We start from the raw sequence: 25,253 nt of genomic DNA, 5'->3' as shown, positions 1-25,253 counted from the left end.
AAAGCTTGTTATTCGCACGTTTTAATCATGGAAGACTGTCCACCAAGAGCATAGAAGACCGCAAAGTAAAAACTAATAAAGAAAGGCATATTCTGGATGTGGCATCCTTCTCTGCGAGTGGAGACAAGCGCGCTAGACTGTCCTAATGCTGAAAAAAATTGAAGGCGACTTGAAGCAATTGACACCGAGCAGGTCTAAATTGAAGAGGAGGGTGCAACATATGGAGCAGAGCACTTTAATTATTCTTTGTCTTAATTAAATAGCGTATGAGGTCATTTCTCTGAGTTTGCCCTTTTTGTATGAACAAAACCCTTTAAGAAATCTATCATTTCCAAACTGCTCTGCCAAAACCAGCTTTCAATGTAGTTTCAGGGCACAAATTTTGTCAGGAACAAGATGAGGTACCGTTTTATATTTATTAACTTTCATAAACACAAAATACTACTGAATATCAGACATATAATGACAACGAAAACAAACTAACTCTGCCTCAAAGTGATGACACTGTTACATAGATGTAATAAATAACACACTACTGGCCTTATCCGTAAGCCCCTAGGAGATATCTAACGAAAACAATCAGCATGTCTGCATTATTTCTAAAATGATAGTTTCCTAAGGTGACATGCCTGATTGGTCTGTATAACAACCATAACTTTTCTATTTTATATGTATTAATGAAATTTAGAATATGTACATAAATCAAGAAGACTTAAACAATATTCACGCAATGGTTCAAAAAGTTAATTTTCAGCCCTACAACCCCCTTAAAGGATTCTTCACCAGCTCTGGCCATTTTGAGCTCACAAGCGCAGTGCATACAATGCGCGCTAACGATCGTGTCTACTAAGCATCAGATCCCTACACACAGCGAAAAGAGCTGAAATTTAAAATCAAACGCCGTTTCTTGTTCTCCTCCCGAGCCCACGCTCCAAGACAAGCAGATGACATATATAAACAAGTACATGTATATGCAGTGACGTTGCTCATAGTGACACGTGACACTTTGAGAATTATTCAAGGCAACATTTGTTATCTGTCTATTCTGTTGCTTAAATAGACAAATTAAAGTTTAGAGAAATCATAGAACACACAAACCGAATGTCTGCGTCTTTTTGTTTTACTTCGCACCACAGCAAGAGAGATATATTTCCATTTCGTCTGCTTGTTCACACATCACGCAATCGTGCCTGCCGACAAACTATGTAATTTTATACCGCGTTCCAGCAGGCGATCACACTTTATGATCTGCTTGCTTCTGCCTCAGTGTTCGTGCGGCAATGACTTATACTGCTAACCAGGTGTTCTCATGCACAGCTCGAAACAAGACAAAGCTAAAAAGAAAAACAAAAAGAGGTGGGGCTCGTGACGTAATGGTATGCATCACGCGATTCCCCATCTCGGGCATGGGAGAATGCAGGGAAAGAATTTCGCTTGCAGAGGCTACACGGGGCAAGTGGAGAGAGTGTCCCTCTTGGCAGTGGCGCTCCCCTCCTGAAATCATGGGTTCCCACACTGAAATATTGCTATCCCGGCTATTAATGAACCAATTTGAAAAATTCTTGCAGCTGAATGCTCCCTAGACGGCATGGATCAAGAGCCAAGCAATTATATGCCATGCAATGTGTCATAGTGGCTTGAAGTGGTCTATATGGACAATATGTTAGACACCTCCCGCAACGGAAGCGACCGACAATCATTACGAAGTTATGACGAGACACGCATTGTTCTCAAAACCCTTCCATTCACTACAAGGTCGAATTGAAACCACGAAGGAGTCCCTTACAGTGCCAATTGAAATGGCCATAACATACTCGAGGCACTAGAGTGCAGCTTCATCATGCAACATCGTCACGCAACTACCGTCTGCATGACGATGTGTCGAGCCACAGTGGTGTTTGATTATACGAACTCGGAACTATTCGCTGCGTCAGCCTATAAAAGACCCCCTCGTATACCAGCCTCATAAACAAAACACTATACCTACATGCGAACCTCATATGAATTCACTTGATTTTTGACCTCCTTCTGTGAATGCTGATATTTTCTATGTGGCCCATACCACTAAAGAATGAAGCTTTGGCTTCTTGCTGGCTGCAGCCAAATGGTCTAAAAGACACATTTCGCCCAAAAGTTGCGCCGAGCAGCTGTGTCAGTTTCGCCAAGTAGATCGGTAAGAACGGTGCTAAGTTGTTGAACTCACTAGAGCGTGTAGCACTGAAAAGAGAATAAATATTGATTGGTCCATGCCTTTTTGTGAGCGGCAAACAGCTTAAAGCCTCAATTACCTTTACTTAAAAATACCGCCGCTTAAAATTAACTGGTTAAAAACTGCTTAATCTTGAGAAGCAGTTCAAAAAGCAAACGGTACTCGTAGAATCTATACTGATGTGTTCTTTAGTCCTCATGCTACTGCTCAACGTTTCTGTGAATAAATGCAAAAATTCAATATTTTGCCAATGAACAGCTCGTCGTGAGCAAAAAATATTTAGTGTGTTAAAATCAAGATAAATGTTGTAGAAGTCCTATATAGCCAGCGTTTCTTATATGATTGTTGCACCACAGCAAGTATGGTCGCTTAACTAGATTGTTCTATCCTATGTTTTCGCGGTAATGCTTTTATTGTCCATGTCAGCTACCACTGCAGAGTGTAGAACTGCGCATGAAAAACTCACACCGTTCCGGACTGACCTCCGTTGGTGTCATGAGTAAGAGGCCTGCAGCGAAAGAAAAGAAGAGAAAGACGATGTGAACTGAGCGTTCCAAACGGCACGAGTGCGCGAGGCGCGTGAACCGAGGTGTGGTCGAGGCAGAAGCGAGGCTGAGCTGGCATTATCGACGTGGCTCTGGGCCAGGAAGGTCGCATCGTCAGCTACGCTCTGGCGACAGCAGACTTGGAGGTCCGGCCGAGTTCGTGACGCAGGCAGTCCGAGGTGCAGCTCTCGATCTCGGAGACGTTCGAGCGAGGCTCCTTGGACCAGCTGCAGCACCACACGGCATGGCCGGGCACTCCAGAGAGGATCCCCCTTCTTCGGCAGACCAGCGTGTTCGATTATCCCCGGAACGCCACGTCGGCACCCGGGAAAGGAGCTAGACGGAAGCGGCGGCCGAGCACGTCGCTAGGCCTAATCCATCGAGCCTCCCTGCCACGTCAGCAACAGCGACCGGGTTAAACAAGCTTCAGAGACGAACGAGTTGACGGACCGACTTCAATGCAGCAATGATTATGCGACAGTCGGCGAGAACAACAGTGGAGAAAGATCCGACAAGATTCCGTCCGGGAAAATATGTGCAAGAACAAACAAACTCTGTAAGAACGATCCTTTCTTGTATCGTCACAACAGTAGGCTAGAGTTGCCTGACTTTTGTAGAGGAAATGCCCAGAAATAGTGTGGGAGGATTTAAGGGCATGTTTAGTGATTTATTAGGTTGTATATTTGTTAGCATTTATTTGTTCAGTGTATTCTAGTTTGAATGAGTTTTTAGGTTGAGGTTTTGAGTGCTATTAAAGTCTCATTGCTGTGTTGCCATGCGTCTTCCAACCTCATTTCTATTAACACCCGCACACTTCTGAGATCAGTGACAAAAACAAACACGACAGTTGGCCGGCACTGTAACGTTGCCTTTGAGAAATATATTGTTGTCTATAAAATAAGCTCTTTGAATAAATTTTGACAAACCAAAACATCGCCAAAATATATTTGAGAGGACTGTTATAAGCGCAGCAGCATAGAGAACGAGAGCGAACAAATAGAAACAATGCAGAAGGCGCCCGGACGCAGCCCGAACTGTAGCATACGACAAGTGCCAATTCTTGCCATGACGTCATGCAAGCGGCGCTCGCAGCGCCGCTTTTGTTCGTTCTCGGGGCTAATAGGTACCACTCCAGAAGTTTTGTAGTCAACAGGAACTGCACGGTGCATTAATGATGCAATATATACACGTAATTAGAGCAAATAAATTCCAATTTTTTTTTCTCATTGCAATATCTTGCTGACATCCTTGTTATTTTTCACCTACGAATTACACACATCATTGTGTGTAATTGCAAAAACAACAAAAAAATCTGTTAAGGTCAGCTGTATAGAAGTTTTTTTAAAGTCACAATTGACCAAAAAGAAGACATTGGTCCTGGTTTTGATCGTCAAACCAGGACGTATTTTTCTTTGACTGGAAGGTTTTCTTTCTGAGAAAGCCAAATGGTTTTCGTTTGAAGATTTATGCTACTCTAAGCTCACGCCAGTTTTTCTTTCACAAAACTTTCTGTGCCTTTAGGGATTTCCACTTGACTCGTTTGTTTTGAAAACAAAAATTTGTATACCATCTTGGCAAGTGTTTCCTGTTGTTACTTTGTCTACGTCCAGTCTTCAACACAGAAGTAACAATAGCAATACGAGTGAAGGCTTCATTAACGAAATAGTGGTAGCAGAGATCGTTAGATGTTGCAAGTGCACTGTCAAAAAGAAAATAAGAAGCACTTTGCAGCAAAGCAAAAGCCCCCGAATCAAAAATAATTGCTGGCATCACAAACATATACACATCAACACTCCCCTTTCCAATGACCATACAAGAGCAATTTATTTTTAATACAGGATGCCACACAGCATGGTTCCTCAAGTGAAGAAAGTAACACTTCCACGATGCAGTTTTAAACTAAAACAGGTTACATTTGGTCAGGTTTTCTGCATTATTCCCAGTATTTTGTGGTTTATGGCGAGTATTCATTTTCACAGCCATTTACTGCACAACACTGAGCAAAATAATATTTTCGTGGGTAGGAGATGTTCCGCGATTTGTCACCTGTTACAGATACTCTTGCACAACAGCATTGTACAGCATACTGTAAACACTACTGCTTTACATAGAACACAGAAATGTTCAATGGACAGTACGCCTGCATACAGTGTTAATATATGGCTGCAGTATTGCTGTTGTTCGTTTTTCACTATTAGAGCTATATTATTGTGTCATACTTTTTTTATGATATCCATCAAAAACACAAATAGCCTTAACAACTACAATGCAGAAAAGGATGATGCTAACTTTGCAAAGTGGCTGAACCAGATATAATGTTTTACACTGCAGCAGCTAGCTTAACTCAAGCAGTACACAAATCAGACACTTGAAATACTCTGGTTCTGCTCGAGCAGCAATCAGTCACGCAACACATGCACCCACACAAACACACTCACAAAAAAAGAAGAGAAAGCAGGAACCACACAGAGTACATATAACACAATAACAAAAAAATGAATGTATGGGAAAACCCTGCTTCACTGACACTTGTGTTCAAAAATCGGCTCTTCTGAACCACCAAAAGTAGGTGAAATAAAAACTGCAACACCAAAACAGAAAGAAAAGGAGCATCCAGTTAGTGCAGAAATGTTCTCGTGCCATATAAGGAGGGTCACCTTAAAATAAATGTATTTTGTGTATAGTATATTTTTCTCATATTTTGATAGAAATATGCCTTACAAAAAATTTATTAAAAAACTGAAAACAAGAACATATGCATATTTCAACAACAGGAAGGGGAATAAAAACTGCTAAAGAATAAAGGGGGTGCCCATATAATGGCACCAAAGAAGGCAAGCTGTAAAAAAAAAAAGACAATTAAAAACACCTCGCAGAATCCACAGCCCAATTTCCAGTAAATCCATTTTTTGGAATCAGAATGGCACAGAATATGAGAGAGACTACTGTAGCATAGTAGGAGATTCGCTAAGATATCAACTGTTCTTGAGTTGGTGACAAGAGCAGCCCAAAGGAAACAGGACAATAGGCATCCTTGTGATCGTGTTCGTAACACGACTTCTGTAATGCATGTGGCATCGTGAGACAGTTAAACGTAGTAGTATGAAGTGCAGTAGTTGCGTGTGCAATAAAATCTTGCACATACTTCGATGGTTGCTGTGAAACGGCCTGTAACAAAGAGATCATAGGCAATGTCGATTCACAACCAAAAAGAAGATAAAATGGCGAATGGCCAGCAATGTTGTGGCATGACGAATTAGAGGCAGGTGTAACAAAAACCAAGTTAGTGTCCCAGTCGTGGTGGGGGGTGGAAACATACGTGAATAACATGTCGGTAATGGTGTAGTTCAGTTGTTTAGCGAGCCCATTTGTCTGATGGTGACAAGCGGTGGTGACCTTTTGTTTAGTGGAACATGTGTGGAGAAGATCATCTATGATGCCTGGCGATAAGGGCTGTGATTGGTTAGCAGCTGACGACGAGCTCCGTGAAGCGAAATCACATTGGGGAGAAGAAAGTAAGCAATATCTGTAGCACTGCTGGTCAGAAGTGCGCAAGTCATCGCATACCGCGTAGTATTTTGTCACGACTGCATCTCATTTGATCCCTGAGGCCAATGTCTAGAAAGATACCTGCCAACTTGTGTACATTAAATTCTTAAAATCCTTGAACACAACATCAAGGGGGTGAAGAGGATAGATGAAATAGGTTTTCCTTTCTTGCTCTGAGCACATGCCTTTTTGAGGGATACACATGCAATTCATCAAAAATCCTTTAGCCTTATATGCTGCATGCAAGTTGCAGCAAACTGGGAACAACAAAAACTAGAGAAGACACCCATTGTTTTTAGATAACAGCAAGATTACCAGTGAATTTGCTGCAGCAGATTACGCCTGCTGGAGTAACATTATCGAAGCAAGTAAACCTCTAGAGTCCTTTCCCAAAACTTGCAACTGAAAATTCGGAGAATGACAAGCGAATCTTTTTCACTATTGGTATTTTCCATAAAACTTGATGTAACATTTATAAAGTAATAAAATCAACCCAAATCTGTAAACTTTAAGAGTGATTCGAGAGGATTCACAGATATGGAAAAGAACCAAGCAGATCAAGGCCAATGCAGAAGGCTGACAAAGGTCTGTGGGAGGCATTGGTGGTGTCTTATGTTGTTGGTGCAGTTCGCAGTTATCAATGTAATTCTGCAATAAGCAATAAAACCTGGACCGAAAGAAAAGACGCCACACATCACTGTAAGTGCGCATCAGGCCAGAATGACCTGCTGTAGTTTCTTCGGGAAGCTGCTAAAGGACCGTGAAATACAGGAGAGTAGGCACAACTAGTAGGCACTCGGGACCATTGGAATGAACACTGTGGTGGTAAAAGTACCACTATGCGAAGTAAACGTTCGGAGCAATGCATCAGAGGTGCAAGAGCTAAGACGGTCTATTATTGCATAACGACGAAACACGGGCATTGTTGTCGATGTTGGTCAGGTTGGCTGGGTTGATTGCAGAACTAGAGAAGCAATCTGCGTAATAATGCAAGTGTCCAGACTTGTGCACTACACAAAATGAGTACCTGCTCCTGTAGGCACAAAGCTCGGTGTCCAAGGTGGCCTGTGAGGCCCTTCAGGAGGAGCCGGGCACCCACAAGAGACAACGGAGCTCAGCAGTGGTCCTCACGTCGGACTGGACATCATGATGGATGAAACAGGACCTGAAATGGCAAGGCCCACATCAACGCCTACAACCACGATGGTTGTCCTGTCTCATTCCAGAATCCAGGAACGTTCTGCGGCACCGACCGGTTATGTAAGTGCGCACAACAAATGGGATACGACAATTATGTTAGCTAACTTGGTGTTCTACCTACAAGTCACGGCGAAAGTGTGGTATGATAACCACGAGGAAGAACTTAACGACTGGGACACGTCCAAGCAGAAGCTGAGGAACTGGTCCGGCCATCCCACTGGGCGGAAGAGCACCGCTAAGAAAGAACGCGATTCCCGTCCAAACGTCCACACACTCATATGTATCATACATCTTGGACCCGCTGGCTCCGTGTCAAAAAGCCGATACCGATATGGCCGAGTCGGACAAGGTTGGGCATCTACTGAAGGGAATCGCTGATGATGCTTTCAACCTCCTCATGTGCAAAAATTGTGAAAGAGTATAGGACATCATAAAAGAGGGTCAATGCTTTGAGCAGGCCAAGAGCTGCCACATTGCAACGCCGTTCGCACGTCTGCTGAACAAAGCTGCGACATCCTCTTGTGATGACAAGCTGGGAATGCAGCAACCATCATTATCAGACGACCTGACGCAAACAGTGCGGCGAGAACTTGAAGCTGAAGCCTTGTTTTGCGTACAGAGCCAACTTGTCTACAGTTCCATTTGTGCAGGCAATAATCCCCAAAGAACTCGCTAATCTTGGCATCCACTCTGTTTGTGCCGTTGCCGCTTCACAGCTGTCCAATTCTCCTTGTCCATACACTGGAGAAGCGGCATTCTGCACGCCAGCCACACTGTCTCCTCCCCTCGACGACCGCCATTCACCAATGTGCTCCCCGAACAGGCCAATCTGTTTTGCCTGCCAGCGTATCGAACAAGTTGCCTGCCGTTATAATAACCGCCCTGTCTCCTCCTCTCGATGACCGCCATCGTTACCAGCCGCCATTTGAAGCGGAATAGACAAACAATGATGCTTGTGTCCCTTGGAACAGTCCCTCGTCGTCATTCCGATTTCACCAGTCCCGTTCGCCACCAGCTCATCGGCCATTGTCCCTGTCGGCGCAGGCTTGTTGTCCACTACCCACGATGTAGCCCCGAGACTGATCTCTGGAAAACTAAGCGATACAGCTCCCGGAGGTGACGCTTCATTGATGACTCGACCACAAAACCCACTGATCACTTTGCCGACCAAACGGAACTTGATGGACCTTGTAGTCGATGGCGTTAGTGTCCCAGCGCTCACTGACACTCCATACATCTCGTGATGAGCACTCATCACTCCACACATCTCCGTGATGAGTGCCTGAATGCACCGATGCCTGAAAGAATTATCACACCCGCTGCCATCACGCACCCTCCGCGTCGCCGACGAAGGAACGCCTACCGTGCTTGGTATGTACTCTGCTTGCATTGGCATCGCCGGACGCCTAACCACTGCATTGTTTGCCGTTTTGAAACAATGCCCTTATGACATACTCGGATTAGACTTTTTATCGTACCATTCCACCCTCTTTGACTGCATGTATAGTGTCATTCACCTTGGACAGCCCCACGGCTGATATTGTCCACCAGTCACACTGCCACTGTTATGCTGTCCCGAGGACATCCGCCCGGTCTCCACAAGCCACTCCCAGTTTCGCAATATGCCTTCGCTGGGAAGTTGTCCTTTTATTGAGCGAGTCCAGGGTAGCATCTTCAATTCAATTATGGGGTTTTACGTGCCAAAACCAGTTCTGATTATGAGGCACGCCGTAGTGGGGGACTTCGGAAATTTGGACCACCTGGGGTTCTTTAACGTGCACCTAAATCTAAGTACACAGGTGTTTTCGCATTTCGCCCCCATCGAAATGCGGCCGCCGTGGCAGGGTAGCATCTTCACCCTTCTATCATGCAGAGCGAGCTCTCTGTGGTATCCCGAAACGAGCGGGCGACATCCTTTATCTCGCCGATCGAGATCGCTTGTAGATACTAACTATTAACATTATAGTCCAGCTGTAAGGCGAGAAGGTGTGCGTTTAGCACTGCCGACACTCACGCTATAGTGAACTAAATATCAACATTCTAGTACACTGTACTCACGGTTGTCATTTGCCACGGGAAGTAGGGAGCACTGGTCTTGGAGACAGCAAACCCACCCGGCACAGCAAATCACGCGCCGAAAGACACGTGTGGAACAAAAAACAAACGAGACATCTTCACAAAACAATGGTGCGCAGAGGACGATGACGATGATGTAGCCAATGCGCTTTTGAAGTGAGCGATGGATCCTCGCCTCATAGGGTGGCGCCCTCTAGATTTTAAATGCACGTGTGCTGGTAAAATGCACGGCCGGACTCTTGTCTTGGCCTGCACCGTCGTGGCCTCTGCGATTTGCTCGCACCTGCCGTGACGTGCGAATCTCGGAGGCCCTAATACGGTGCATTGGTTGCGCATAGAGAAAGCGAAGACTTCTTAAAAAAAATGTTTCTTCGCTATAGTTGCACGTTAAAGAACCGCACGTTGTGAGACAGTAGGTGGGACCCGTGGGACTCCAAGAATTAAAAAGCGTGTAACGAGCGCGTATGCCACGCCCAACGTTGGCCATGCCGTACACCACGACAACGTGCCATGGACGAAGGACGATCTGGGAATATATATATCTCCCGTCTTCCGTGGATTCATGCTCACGTATCGTGACAGACTGTTGTTCTTTAGTATAGACCTTTACACAAAACCGACGTTTGAGCAGCGCCGGCCGACATGGGCGACATCTAGCGTCAGAACATGTTATGCCGCCATTTTGGACTGTGCGCCTTGCGAGAGGAGGCCGGCCGCACTTCTGTTGTGTGATCTTCGCCGCGCATTATTTCGATTGTTTTCTTCCGCTTCGCTTTTCTTGTTATATGTTTCACGTGCTCGCTTGAGCGTTCAGTGTATTGTGCCATGGCAACAGCAAGCCCAGCCAGTGGATGTGGTGTTTCGTCGTCGGTAGCGGCGGCAGCCGCGTCTGCTTCGTCGAGACCTGGTGTGCTAATCAGCGGTATATTTCATTGCTGTTGCTGGGCACATGTGACCGTATCGTCGATTGAATCTGATCACCATTACGTTTCGCGGTTGAGGGTTGCCTCATTTAGCGAAAGGAGGCGCGTACGTAGCTGTCAGGCAATGCTTAGAACCAGGCGCCGGCGGCCCGACGACGCCTGTCAGTGGTTGATAGATATGCGGTGGTTACACCATACGCTTCTGACGCAACTGAACAGCTCAATCATGCAAACTTTATTGGATCTGGTGCGGTGCAGGGTGCTTATAACCAAATGTCAAAGCTTAAGCGTGGCGATCGAGCAGCGCGGTACCTGCAGCAAACCGACGCGCGACAGTGATCACAGATGCCAGCGCAACTGATACAGCCCAGGGGCTAGATTTTTATTTTTAGTATTTATTTATTTATACATACTGTCAATCCAAATAGGGATTACAGGACTTGTTATAACGATATATTTGTTTACCTATTTTTACGTTTGTTTACCTGGAATGGTTTTTCTTTCGAATGTCTGAATTTGAAACAAGCTTCGCTCACGGTGAACCTTAACGTAGATCGTGCGCGAAGTTTGCATTGAAGATATCGCGTACGGCATGAATTGTTCGTGTGCGCTATCTCTGAAGCGAAATAAGCCAATAATATTGCAGCGTTAGGGCCATCTCTGCTCTTTCTCTTGTTTTCCTTACACCGTCTCACTGTGCTATGTCCATAATAAAGTAATGTCGAGTCTTAACAATTGTCGAATAAATACATATGCATATGACTGTAAACCACTACTGACCGTGAGTGAAAAGCGCTTAGTGGTCAGCGAAGCGGTCACTGCACGCACATAAGTATTTCACTTGATCGACTGTGCGAATAATTAATTTTTTTCGTTACAGTTATTCTTGCAAGCACGATGCTATTGTCCGCGTACCCATGCGAATACCGTTTTTTACGTTCTTACTTGTGCGGGCTCATTTAGCGCGTTTCTACGCCACGCACAGTTAGCGCATTACGGTTCCCAAACTTAGCACTGGTGCTAGGCTGCGCTGATGAGGTTGACACGCTTGTTTTTGCATTCTCTTGCTGCCCAAGTACATAGACAACGCCCAAAGATAGGTGAGCTCGATGCAGCACCACACTGTTGAAGTTAATTACCTTTATGGGCAGGGCCGCGCAAGGTGCGTGTGAACGCAGAGACAATGTTTTGGTGGACACAGGGTCTGCATACATCTTCCATAGGACACGATTTTTCCAGATCGTTGCGAAGTGCATTTACCAACTAGTTCTCTCGCAGAGTGCTCCAATTTGTCTTATACCGGTGTCACACGGCCACTTTTGATAGTGATCGAGACCTGATCTGGATCGGAATGTTTGACCACGATTGGCTCCCTTCCTACAGATTGAGCAAAGAAGCCAATCGCGACCAAGAAATTCGACCCATATCGGGCTCGATCACGATCAAAAGTGCGCCGTGTGACCCTCGTATTAGGCACTGGAATGAAGTTGTGTTTGAAAGAATAACAAATGTAGCCTCTGCCACTACATGCGAGAAAATATTGCATCGAAGAGCTGACAATGCCCGCAACCTATTGGGAAATGCGCCGAAAAAAGTTTACCAAAACGTGTTATTTTACTGATGTGTGCATTGGTTCACATTAGACTTAAATGCCAAGTCCTCAGGTGATGCAGGAAACCGGCGAAGCATGAACATACCATCGTGGCAGTGGTCTCGCGGAGTGCTGTGTTGTGGACACACTTAGTCCCCAAAATCAGTTATTTTCTGCTGGCTGTTTGTGCACCCATAAACTGCACAGTGCTGGCCTGTAGTTGTTTGATGAGTATATATGTCATTATATACGAGCGTAAGTCATTCGTGACAAAAATAAATGGAAACATCGAATGAAAGCTACCACTCCGCAATGCAAGTGCAAGGCAAGCTCACAGTCCAGACCGAAGAGGCAACACTGACACATACTCTCCACGCCAGACCGTCGGAAGCACCATCGCGATACAGTGCCTAGACACTGTACTCGTGAAAACGTCTATATGTCTGATAAACACCAGTGTAGGTCGGAGGCAGCTGTGCCGTGTTCCTGCTCTTGATAGGGGACGATGCATTTGGGGCACGTCGGTACTTCGGTAATACAGCCATGTGGAAGGATGGGAAAAAAACGGTTTGCCGCTGATATCTGTGTGTTTGAGCGTCGCAGCGAAGTGAAGGTTGGCAGGTGCGGTGGAAGAGTGAACGAGACTCAACAGAAGAATATATACACCTGCGCGCACGTCAAATTGATGCATACGCATGCCCAGTCAACGCGCTAGCCGCATGCATACGCGCTTACAGTTCGGCACCACAGAACTTTGTTTCCGTGAAGCTTCACTTACCGTGAGAACAATATACCTCAGGCCGCAGTCGGTGTATTTATACCTATAATGGCGTTCTCCTTTGCTGGCCTCTTCGTCGGCGCGCTGTGGCATCGTCACATCTTCGCGGCGCGCAGTTCACCCGAAACTTGTTCAACTTGTTCAATTAAGAAAGCAAAACGATTCCTACAAAGCCACGACCAGCATACGTGTTTGTTCTCCTAAACTGCAGATGGGCTAGCCATAGGTCGTGATGTGAGTAAAGTGTGCTGCCGGTCATTGCCTGTGCATTATTGCAGTGAAGAGAGAACGCACAGATTTATTTTCAGAAAAGCCGGCAAAAGTAGCGAGGGACCGGCCTCACAGTTAACTTGCGGAGTTCATTATGAACTCTTTCTACGCTGGAGCATAGTACTCTGACGAAATGACTTTGGCAACGGTATCACAATGGTATACGCCGCGATTAAACCTTTGGTCGAATCACTAGAGCGTGGTAGCGCGCCGAATGCGAGAAATGTAAACATCTGCCACGACAAGATGGCGGATCAACGACAACTTCCGGTGTCACTGGGCTTCACAAAGAGTGATGTCAGGGCTTCTACTTAGTATTTCCGCTTCCTTCATGGGCATTTCACACTTAGTATCTACCTAAACTTTCCTCCAACTTGTAATAAAGTATTTTCCATTTATTTCACTGTGGTATTTCTTGTATGAAGAACCAATACAGGAGGATATTTCTCATGTAAAATTTCTAGTTAAGAAGCGAGTAGAAGTACTTGCTGCAAAAAAAAAATTGTGGATAATTCGCCACACTGTAACGGATCGGCAGGATATTCACCCAGCCAAGACAGTACACAACGTCCATCTTTCAGAAGAGCTGGGATTATCAACTGATGAGAGTTTTAACTGGTCAGCTGTCAAGACAGGCAAGAGATGTTTAGTACAAGAGGAAAAAATGCAGAGGGCAATATAGCCAGGGTCGTCACAGGTGTAGGTAACTTTACAAGACAAGTTTTAATGAAGGGAAATAATATAGAAATTGACAACATGACTGCAATAAACAAAGTGAAACCTGATTAGCTCAAGCAGGCTAGGTGACTATTTGCCTTCGCCTCGTTTCAAAGGGGATGCCATTAGAAATCATTATCATACATTTTGGGTAGCAGTGAAAGATTTTGTCCATTCAGTTCTGCCAACTTTGTGCCACTCCTCCATAGCAGGACAGCCAATTGCACTGTCCTGTTAGAACCACTCTATAAACACTCGTGCTCACCTTTTTCTTTAGTTCAGTCATTTGCGATATCTCAGTATAAAAAGTGATCAACAGCGGTCAAACAAAGGATGCGTCTCTGTAGCCAACGTTTGGACAAAGAAAAATGCATAGAGTGAGCTATAGAGATGCTCCCAAGGAAAGCACTTGAGCTTGAAGAAGACAAGTTCACTTGCCCAGACAGTGACTGCAGTGACATATCCATTGCATGACCGCTGTTCATCCCTTTAAGCCTCAATCTTCCTCTGTATACCTGATTGTTGCTTTGTTTTTAAGGCATTATGATGTGCACTGTGCAATATAAGGCCTCCAATTGCATATTTGCACTGTTCAGCTGAGCATGCTGATTAGTAAACAAGAAAGTAATAAACATAACAAACAACTACTTGTAACAGCTGAAATTGTTCAGCAAGCTCGAATATGGATTCACAGTACTGTGAATCCCTATTCCAGCTTGCTCAAAAATTTCAGCTGTTGAGCAAGGTGAAATTATACTTATAGCAAGTTATAGGAAGGGCAGGCATGCAAACACATACAGAAGCAGATTAAAAAGAATGGCATTTGTGTGGTCCATTTTACTCTAGTTGTGTCCGTGCCTTCCCTACCACAAATGGCTGCGAATTACCGAGAATAACACACGTTGCATTTCTTGCACTATGTTGTAACAGGCGTGCTATGCTCTTCTCTATTCAAATATATCGGTTAACTGCCAGCCATGACTTGGTATATTGTGCGCCGGATGTTCTTGAGCTCATTTCTATTTCTATAAATTTTGTTCTAATGAATCAGATTCTCCTGTGACTTACTTTGTCTGAATAATTGCACTCTTGCACAGGGGCTGACCGCTAGTCACAAATTCTTGTTAGCTAGCCAGGCTATTGATCATTACCTTAGTTGTTTGCATTATAATCCCCATACCTACTCTTAGGCTTGGCCAGTTGGCATCTTCACTCATTTGCTGTAAGCCATTTTCACTGTTGCTTAAGAGGACAGCCCGTGTATTGTGCATAAGTAGCCCTTCGAGATAAGAGAAGGATACGTCATAGCATGTCACACAAATCTCCAAATACTTGGGTAGAATTGCACCTTGCACTGTGTATAAGGCGTTTCATCAACAACACCTCCAGCCACCATATCTAATCCGCATCTCTAACTGCCATCTGTATTTCAGTCAGTACATCCAATGTACAGGCACTATGTTCTATGTGCACGGAACTGTTCACCGGGAAAAGATGAAGTTTGGATTGCTATGGTTAGAAACGCAATTCTCTGGCCGCTTATACTAAGTGTTTAGTTTTGTTTAGTTCAAAGAGGTTCTTTCAAAAATTGACTGCGACTGATAACGCAATTTTGCCTCTTTAGGTGGATAACCTGAAAAGGTTATCCACCTAACATTACTTGCACAAGAAATTGTGGCCACCGGGCGGCTAAATGAAAAAAATTCACAAACTTTTTAATGGTTCACTTCAGGGCAAATGTAATTATATTTGAAAGACATACACTAGGGAAGTCATGTGTGCTTAACAGATGCCCTGAGGCTACTAGCACCACAGTACAGCTTCAGTTTTTTTATTTGAACATGTGTGCAAGTGAATAATTAAAACACTAATTAGTCATTTTTTAATTACCCACCTTGACAGGGCAATTTGTCGTGAAAGTAATGTCTGCCTCTTCATGTAATCTACCTAAACGGACTGAAATGCTAGCTGCATACAATTTTTTTAATGTATCTGAAATCTAAAGGAAAGCATCCTGTGTAGGTGAATAAATTTCACTGCTGCACATAGGGAATATTGCCATGACACGATCATAACCCTCACTATGCAAATGTTTTAAGCACACAGGTTTAACTTGACACAGACAGAACACATACACAGCTTTTAAAAAATATCTCAAGTGAAATATTTCAAAATGCGCGGTTATATATATAAATTGTAGAAGTGTTTCGAAAGCAGTTGGGTAACAGTCATCTCGAGGAATTTCGGAATGCACTACTGTGTTTATTTTGTCTTTTTTTCTCTTTGAGTTTAATACAGGAAAATTCAACTCCACTTTCCAGGATCTTCTTTTTTCTGGGGTTTTACCTGCCAAAACCATTTCTGATTACGAAGCACACCGTAGTGGAGGGCTCCGGATTAATTCCGATCACCTGGCGTTCCTTAATGTGCACTACAACGCAAGCAACGTGGCGTTCTCGCATTTCGCCTCCATCGAAATGCGGCCACCGCGGCCGGGATTCGATCCCGCTATCTCGTGCTCAGCAGCGCAACGCCTTAGCTGACTAAGCCACCGCGGAGGGTGCACTTTCCAGGATCAAAGCTCGCACTAATCTGCAGCTAGGTGATTAGGAATCATGATAAAGCAGTGCAGAAAACATGGAGGAAGCAGAACGTACAAATATGCACCCTCCAATATGTCCATGTTATATATTACCTTGTATGAGCCTAATTAACGCGTCCCTCCAAGATAAAGTATTAAAAATGCTGTGTCGGCACCTGGCAGGGTTCTTTCTATATAATATATATATACAATATGTTCCACTTTCAAGGAAGTACCGAGTTAGTATTTAACTACCAATTACAGCTGAATTATAATATGAAGGTACATACGGTATTTCTTGAAGAATTCATAGGACAGTGCACCTTATTGGCCATTTTTCTTGATAAATTAGTGTTATCCGAGTTGTATCGGTTTTATTACCGGCTAGCATTTCCCTCTAACCATGTATCATATATGGTGGCACCGATACATCCGGCTGGGGGGATAAAATAGCTGAATGAAAGACACTGATGACGCATGGGCAAGCCGATGCAGGCTGCATTCCTATACTCGCTATTGACGGCGCATTGGACAGGTAAGCAGACATCGGCCACTTTACGTCTCGTTAAAATCCTGATGAAGCCGGCAGAAAAAGCTTTGTGAAGGCAGCATCAAACTCAGAAATGATACAGGCTACTTTGCTATTTCAAACATGACGGCTGAGCAGAATGTTTGGAAACTCGACAAGAAGGTTGACTGTGCACAAGATAACTTTGCGCATTCTTACGCACTTAATGCAAGGTACATTGGTTTCCAGCAGTACGAACATGTTATGTGTATAAATGCAACATCACAATGTGTTTTTCTTGGGCTTTTCCTTCTCAACATGAGGTGAAATAAAGACACAGTGAATGCACTTCCATTCATTCCGTTATTTGGGCTCGAAGCTGTCGTCAATGCAAAGCAGAATTGGAATGCCTGCTCAATAGCATAGTGGAGAAGGAACTCTTTAATGTACCACATGGTGGTTGGTTTTATACAATGACGTGGAAGGATGTCACAGGATGTTTCACAGGTTGGCCATTACAGGCGTTCAACAGTTTTATTCAGCTTAGTGGCAGCAGGATCAACTTGAAAAGCGAAGTTCAGCCAATGTTTATATAGTTTCACACGGTGATGTGTATCGGGTGATGTGTATTGGTGAGCAGTATCGGAAGTACAGATACTGATACATGTCTTGACAGCCACATCATGATACAGATACAAGATACCCAAAGAGTATCTTAGATACATGCATCTGTGATAGTGCCCAGCACTGAATGCAACAGCGTAAGCTTCTGTGTAGTGTTAATAATACATATCACCTTTTATTTGTAAGGTCCACCGTGTAGTGAATGACAAGCCAAATAGATAGCGCTGCCCTTACAATCTAGAAATAAAAAGAGACTGTACCCGTACACTAAGGCATTGCATTGCATTTCACTGGCTGCATTTGATATTCATTGTTTCGGTTAAAAAGATTGTGAACCAAGTCCAATAGAAGGCTTTGTTCCTAACTAGCAGTTCAGAGGCACTGTCCTCGCAACTGCTAGTTTCTGTGTAAATGTGCTTTGCTAGAGCGTCTTCACAGGCTTGTTTATGTGCTTTTCCATTAACTAGATCGATGAGTTGCATAAACAAACATGTTTCGCACAAAGGCATAGACAGGACGAAACCAATGGACAGCCAGTAAAAGACAAACTGGGAAGGAAAGCAGTTGTGCCTATGTGAAGAAGAGTTCTCTGGAAGCAGTGTCGTGTCCACTAGGTAGTCGAGTTGTTTGCCTCAGGTGAGGTGAGAATGTGTATTTGTGCAGCAACAAACATATGCACGAGCTGACCCACGGGATCTCCGGTTGGAGGTAACTGCGCTTCTTGCTCTCTCGTTACCAGCTCATCATGGAGCTCTGGGTACTCTATTGCAAGAAGGCTGCTCTTGTCCGAGGTGAGATGCTGGCAGCGCTAGAAACATAGTGTTGCACCGAGAATACCATAGTGGGTGACTGCAACCTTTAGAATGCAGGGGCAAATACCCTGTCGTCTAACTTGGAGCAGATTGCTATAGATGTGCCGTCTTTGCTCATTTTCATGGCACCACAGTCTGATCTACAAACGTATTTCATGAATTTTTCAGGAACTGGTTTTAGAGTACAGACACGCACTGAGTGCAAGTGCAGTGTGGTGCATATGGTTGGAGTTGGTGCTGCATTCTTCCTTTGTCACCAAGTGTTGAGGGAAATCTGGTGCTCTATGGTTACTGCTCGGCATGAAATGAGCCTAGCTGTGCCAGAACTTTCCCAAATGTTGTCTACAGTTCTGTAGCGAAAGAATCGTGTCTAACCAGGTTACGTGCGTAACACAAGTAATGGTCTACATTCTGTAACTAAAGTGAACACCTGCCTTTACGCTGGAATCTATGATGGGTCATGTATAAGTAGCCGACGAATTTGGTCTATAAACCACATTTTAACGATTGTGCTCGCCGCTATCGTACTTTTGAGTGTCACCTGTTCTTTTGGACATGATTTGCCAAATAAATTCATGATATAATACGTGACTAACAATTTTGCTGCTGTGTGGTTTTTTCTTCACTTTCGGTACATGTCATTTATTTATTCTCTATTTTAGAAGTAGTTCGATGCTTAAAAGGTGCACTGGCGAAGGAATAATAAATGAAGTGGTATTTTCGAACTGCACTTGTGCAAAGCAGCCAATCCTTACCATGAGAGGAAGCTTTGGCGAGCCAGGGAAGATGTAAAAGTGAAACACAGCCGGCAACATTGCCATGATGTTCCTACACCGGTCCACTGAGATGCTAGGGATGTTTACAGCGTCTAAGGCCAGTTTAGTTTAACTATATATCTACTGGCAAGAAGTACTAAATTATATACTGCATTGTAAAAGAACCAAAGACACACTGTGACAAGCTTAGATAACTTTTCCATTGCCAAAACAGTTAAAATGTCAGAAAATAATTTAAAATATGTGATGACGCACTGGTGTTTCAAGCTTTCAGTGCATACTTAAAAGATAGACTGAAAAGGGGAGAAGTGGTCTTCCTTTTCTTCATCACACCTTTCCCACTGAATTAACGAGAGTGAGAGGTTTTGAAATAATTGTCGGTTTAAACTAATTTATAGAATTTCTCACAGTTGCACTGTACAATTCTTGAAATCAATCTTATTATCTATATTCTAGGAAACATACAGCTTAAACATATATCTCCTGTCTAATTTAAGTTGGCATACACGACACTCGACTAGCGCAAGCCTGTGTCCGGCGAGGTGTGTTTTCAGCCGCCAATCATGGGGCATAGATGCTGACCGGCTGTGTCAGCCTACTCCACTGTGTGTTTGTATGTCATGTGCTGTTTCTGCAATGTACCTCCATTGATATTTCACATGCCAACCTACTGCTGCATGCTACTAAGCAAGTATTTTGTCTACGAGGACAGTTTCTGTTGTAGGGCGCACGGTAAGTGCGTAACATTCAATGCAGCGTTCACTGCACAGACTACACTGAACGTGGCCGTTCCCACTGTTCCAAGTGCAGCAGCTTTAATTTACCAGTAAGGACAATTAAAAGCATGTGTACTGCAGTTTTCAAAATGAATAATTAGCCATTTTCACATGCACTAGCTGCAGCACCGTTGTACGAGCCACATTGCTCATCGAATGAAACGTGGCTTTGGCGTGGCTTTCGCGAGCAAAAGATGAGATGCCAGGCATCGCTGGCCGTGACAAGATGACCCTATCGCATGGCCAAGTATAGTGTTTAGGAGGTCATGCTCCGGCCGTGCTTGATGACTGCGCACGAACGCAACACGAGTATATCAGATATAGCAGCATGTAATGTTTCTTCGTTTTCTGCTTTCTCCTTTGTGTAGTTTGGTCCAACACAATCTAATATTATGGCAAGACTGAACAAATAAGTTGTAGCTCCTGTAGTCAAGGCCTCCTCTTAGACGCCTCTTTCACTTTGCATTAGTCTGTGATGCACTTGTGGTGCAAACATGCGCAAATGCCAAGTTATTTCACCCATCCCGTTGGGGTGATCCACGCCTGCGCTTCTAGGGTAATATGATAGGCGACACAGTGCATGGAAAATGCTGCAGCAAACTCATTCAGACACTAGCAAAGCATGTGTTTGGCCTGGCTTCTAGGGAAGGTGGGGCTAGTCAAGCTGATGTATTCCCACCATCACCAGCACTTGTGCATTGTGGGCTCAGGGTCGTGGCTTCAGAGCCAGTGGCCAGCTGAGGCTCTCAGAGACAACACGGACTGCGGGAGACAAGCAAAGAACAACCTTTACTGACGAAAGCCCCAGGCCAACTGCCGTCCAGCCTGCTGATCCCGCTCTGCCCTAAGGTTCTATGCGCGTGGCACAGGCGGGTGAGCCAGTGCCGATGGTGATGATTGCGCGCAGCAGTGCTGCCATGGAGCCGACATCCCCACACTGCCCCCTCCCATGCAGATCATGGATCCAAGTCGAGGGAGATAAGGTCCTCAAGGGGCGCTTGTGACTCCGGTGGAGCCAGTGCTTCAGTACCCGGTGGATTTTCTTGGTGTTCATCGAGGACCTCATCGCGAAGAAGGTGTGGGCGCAGTGAGCGGAGTAATGCAATAGTGGCCTCCACGGTGCCGGGAACTGCCAGCTGAAGGCCAGGCTGATACATGGCAGCTGCAGTGAGCCGGGTCCAGTGGAGCGATCCGGCATGATGAGCTCTCCGGGAGATCTCCGGCACACGGCAGAGAGGGCAGAGGATGCAGGCTTCCTCTGGCGTGTAGACAGGAGGCCGCTCAGACGGAAAGCGTTCAGAGGAGGCGGCCCCGGAACGGCTCGGGAACCAGCTCTGGTGAGTCCCCGATGAGTGGCCAGAGCTGCTGCTCCCAATACAGCCGCGAGATCCATCCGACGGAGGTTAATGGGATCCATGACCGTCCATGTGGCGACGGTGCGGTGGCCAGCGCGCGGTGACCGACGACCAAAGTGGTGGTAGTAGAGCACGCACTGGTCGTGGAGCTGGGGACGATGGCGAAGTGCGCGGGGGGACCGGGACTGCAGTAATAAGCGCAGCGCATTGCATGAAATGGCTGGCATGGCCATGCTATAATGAAACTTCATATGTCGGTTGATAGCTTGGAACTTCAGTGGTGAATAAGCCAGCAAGGGGAGTCATGAGACTTTACTTAATAGCGCATAAAAAGGGACGAGGCACAGATGGACGACGCGGACACAGCGCTGTGTCCGCGTCGTCCATCTGTGCCTCGTCCCTTTTTATGCGCTATTAAGTACAAGACATGGAATACCAACTCGCCCAATCTTACGCTCTTTCGAGTCATGAGAGTAACGCGAGGCCTAAGAGGGGGGCGAGAGGTAGCACTTGAGCCTTCCGAGACATGTAGTGGTCGTCCAACTAAGTTGCCGGTTGTGGTATCTTTTAAGCGGTATGATAAATTGCCAAGCTTGCCTAAATTAACATATGGACCATCCCATCGAGGTGCTAAGGACGCCGAAAATTTTTAGCAGAGTTGCTCAAAGGATGCGTACGACGTAAAACTAGATCACCTGGTTCATACTGAACGTCACGGCGTCGCAAGTTATATTGACGGGTTTGCTCGAGTCGGGCATTATGTAGGTGCTCCCAGGTAGCAGTGATAGCAGTTGTAAGCCATTTACGTCGGGCATTCACAAAATGCCTGGTATCGGAGGAAGCCTAAGGCAATGGTACCAAGGTATGGGTCAGCGGAAATAAGATTTCCCTACCAACGTTCAAATAAGCAGGTGTAAAACCAGTGGATCTGTTGACAGTGGTACATGTCGCGAATGCTACTTCAAAGAGATTAGTATCCCATGCCGTATGGTGAGTGGTATAAGTCATAAGCATGAACCTCAGGTTTCTGTTGACGCGTTTGGTTATATTAGCCTGTGGATGATATGGCGTTGTCTTTTTGTGTTTGATGCCGAAGGCAAAACACGCCTTCGCAAATGTGCGACTCGTGAAGTAAGTGGCGTTGTCAGTTATCAGTTGTGGGGAGAAACCAAAACGCGAGAAGACATCGAGGAGGCAGCGCCAAATGTTCCTAGAAGTAAGTGCACGCAAAGGGCATGAGTCAACCCACTTCGGAAAGCGGTCGGTAACTATACCAATAAGTAGCGGTTGCCCCGCGTAGTACGGGGGAAAGGACCCATTACGTCACACGCGACGATTTGCCAGGGGCTTTGACTCAGAACTGGCTGCATCAAACCCGGTGGCAGACCACCACGTGGTTTTGCACGTTGGCAAATCAAACAGCTGCGTGTATATCGTAAGACAACCCGCCGCATACCTGGCCAAGTGCCAGTCTGACATATCAAAGTCTTGCTGGCAGAACTGTGACCAGCCAAAGCAGAGTCGTGGAAGTACCGAATTAAGGCTGTTCGGAGACTTTTCGGGATGACTACGCGAAAGGGGGAGCATCATCCTCGTCAGCTTGTGGTATGTTGCGAAGCAGAAGGCCATCGTCGGCGATTACATAAGAGTCGAACTCACCGATGGTCGACGCTTGCGCACTAGAGCCACCTAGTTGGTCAAGGACACGGCGGCAGAGGCCGTCTTTGCGTTGCGCCTCGAGCAGGCGCTTCCTGCTGACCAAGGTACCCCATCGCGGGTCGGGTACTGTGGCAACAGCAGCAACGAGTGAAGGTGGGTCTTGGGGGGAGTAAGACTCTGGCAAAGGCGCGCGTGAGAGTGCATCAGCAACCTTGTTTTGTGCACCAGTGCGATGTTGTATGGTGAAATTATACTTTTGCAACGTTAAAATCTAGCGAGCGAGGTGACCTGCCGGATTCTGTAAACGTTGTAGCCAAGTCAGCGCCATATGGTCAGTTTGGACAGTGAAAGAGGCGCCGTCCAAGTACATGCCAATTTTTTTAAGCGCGAGGACAATCGCAAGACATTCGCGCACAGTTACAGTGCAATTCTTCTTGGGGTGACTAAGAGTGTGACTATAGCGATGGCAACTGGCCGCAACTCACCCTCGAATTCCTATAGTAAAACAGCGCCGAGACCGTAGTCGCTAGCGTCTGTGTTTAGCACAAACGGCTTGTTAAAGTCGGGGAGTTTGAGTTTTGCTGAGATTCGCCCCAAGTCCATTTTACGCGCTTGTGCACTAGTTGAGTAAGCGGAACCGTGAGTTCCGTGCAACGTGGTATGAAAGAACGGTAGAACGTACGCAATCATTCCCAAAAAACGCTGCAAGCTCTTGACGTCATGCGGACAAGGGTATTCTGCAATGGCGCGAAGCTTCGCGTCGTTAGGACGAAGCTGACCATCATCCACAATAAAACATAGCAAGTCTACTTTTGAGCATGCTAATTGGACTTTTTGGGGGTTCACGGTAAGCACCGCGCATTGAATTTTCTAAAGGATGATGGCAAGGTGTTCTAGATGTTCCTCAAGATTGCGCAAAAAGATGACAACATCATCCATATAATATGCCATTGCGAATTTGTACCGCACCTCATCAAGAACAATATCCATTAGGCGTTGGAAAGAACTCGGCGAATTCTTCAAGCCAAATGGCATGCGGACAAATTGGAAGAGTCCTTTATAGCAAGTAAATGCTGTTTGGGGGATGTCAGCGGGTTCCATTTCAATTTGCGAAAATTCCCGCGAACAATCGAGTGTAGTGAACACCCTTGCACTATCCAAACTTGAGTTTGGCGGCGCGGTTGGTTAATTGTATCCCGGTGCCGCGGTGCTGGGCGCCGACGCGAAGTGGCGTTCGTTGGGGTATCACCATTTTTTATCCTCTCGGTTTGGCGGCGTCCCGCCGGCGTTGGAACGGAGAACACGCTGGGCGGGTGGTGACTAGGCACAACTGTGGCTGCTGTTAAGGGATCGATGCTATTCCTAAATAAACGCATCACTGTTTTGATGATCCAAATATAATCTCACTATCAGGGAGGGAGCAGTCTACCTGACTGGAGCAGTATTTTTTTTATTTGGGGTGTTGATACGCTGCACTCTGCAACACCCCAACGACCGCCGCTTCGCGTCGGCGCCCGGCACCGCGGCTTCCGCCGCGGCACAACCGACCACGCCGCCAAACAGAAAAAAAAACGATGAAACCAAGAAAGAACTGAAAATAATTTCCTTGCGGAGGCGGGATTCCAACCCGCGTACCCCCTGTCCCAAAGCGTGCATTCATGCGAAGCATATGATTGCCTTCGAGCGTCGTCGAAAAAACAAGAAAATGCTGATACGTCATCAAGGCGAGGCCCCGACCCTGCACGGATTTGTTGTGAAAGCAGTCGCACCCTATTTCTATTTCTAGCTTTCTTAATTTAAAATGACTTACCTTAGTTAGAATGTCAACTCGAGTTCTTGCGAATGAAGGCTTTTTCTGAAAAAAAAAAAACGCGGGAAACTAAGCCTTCGCAAAACACACCCGCAGAGGCAGCCGACTGGAACCGTTCTGCCTAGGGTGCGACCTTCATTCGCAAGAACTCGAGTTGATATCGATCCTAGCTAAGGTACGCCATTTTAAATTAAGAAAGCTAGAAATAGAAATATGTAGTGTTCAGCGATTGGAAACGTGATACGCGAACCATGCTATGCTTGGACCCCCGCGGTCCCACACTTCTGCGGCGGCGGTTTTGGAGCGTGTACGAAAGCCGTCGTGATCTTGTCGGAAGCCATTTCCAAAAGTATGTGGGTAACAGAACTCCAGTAATGACATTTTAGGGGCGGGGGGTAGGCTACGGATCTCCGGGCTGGGGGGGGGGGGGGGGGGGCAGCGCGGAGCCCCCGCGTAGTCGGCGCCTATGTGTAGGAGAGTGAAGAAAGTGCAAT

At 45.7% G+C, this 25,253-nt stretch overlaps 1 protein-coding gene across 1 annotated transcript in view; it reads right to left on the bottom strand.

The window, feature by feature from the left end:
• LOC125939867 (gastrula zinc finger protein XlCGF26.1-like) overlaps positions 1–9,675 on the bottom strand; it is an 81,953-nt gene extending 72,278 nt beyond the window's left edge. Inside the window, exon 1 of the mRNA XM_049655373.1 lies at positions 9,562–9,675. The gene's annotated coding sequence lies outside the window, so the exon portion shown is untranslated. The remainder of the gene's footprint in view (positions 1–9,561) is intronic.
• Between the last annotated feature and the right edge of the window lie 15,578 nt (positions 9,676–25,253).

The sequence above is a fragment of the Dermacentor silvarum genome, chromosome 9 (genome assembly GCF_013339745.2).
Source record: "Dermacentor silvarum isolate Dsil-2018 chromosome 9, BIME_Dsil_1.4, whole genome shotgun sequence".
Lineage (NCBI taxonomy): Eukaryota > Metazoa > Arthropoda > Arachnida > Ixodida > Ixodidae > Dermacentor > Dermacentor silvarum.
Note: the sequence above shows the minus strand (reverse complement) of the source record. Positions and strands in the feature narration are given on the sequence as shown.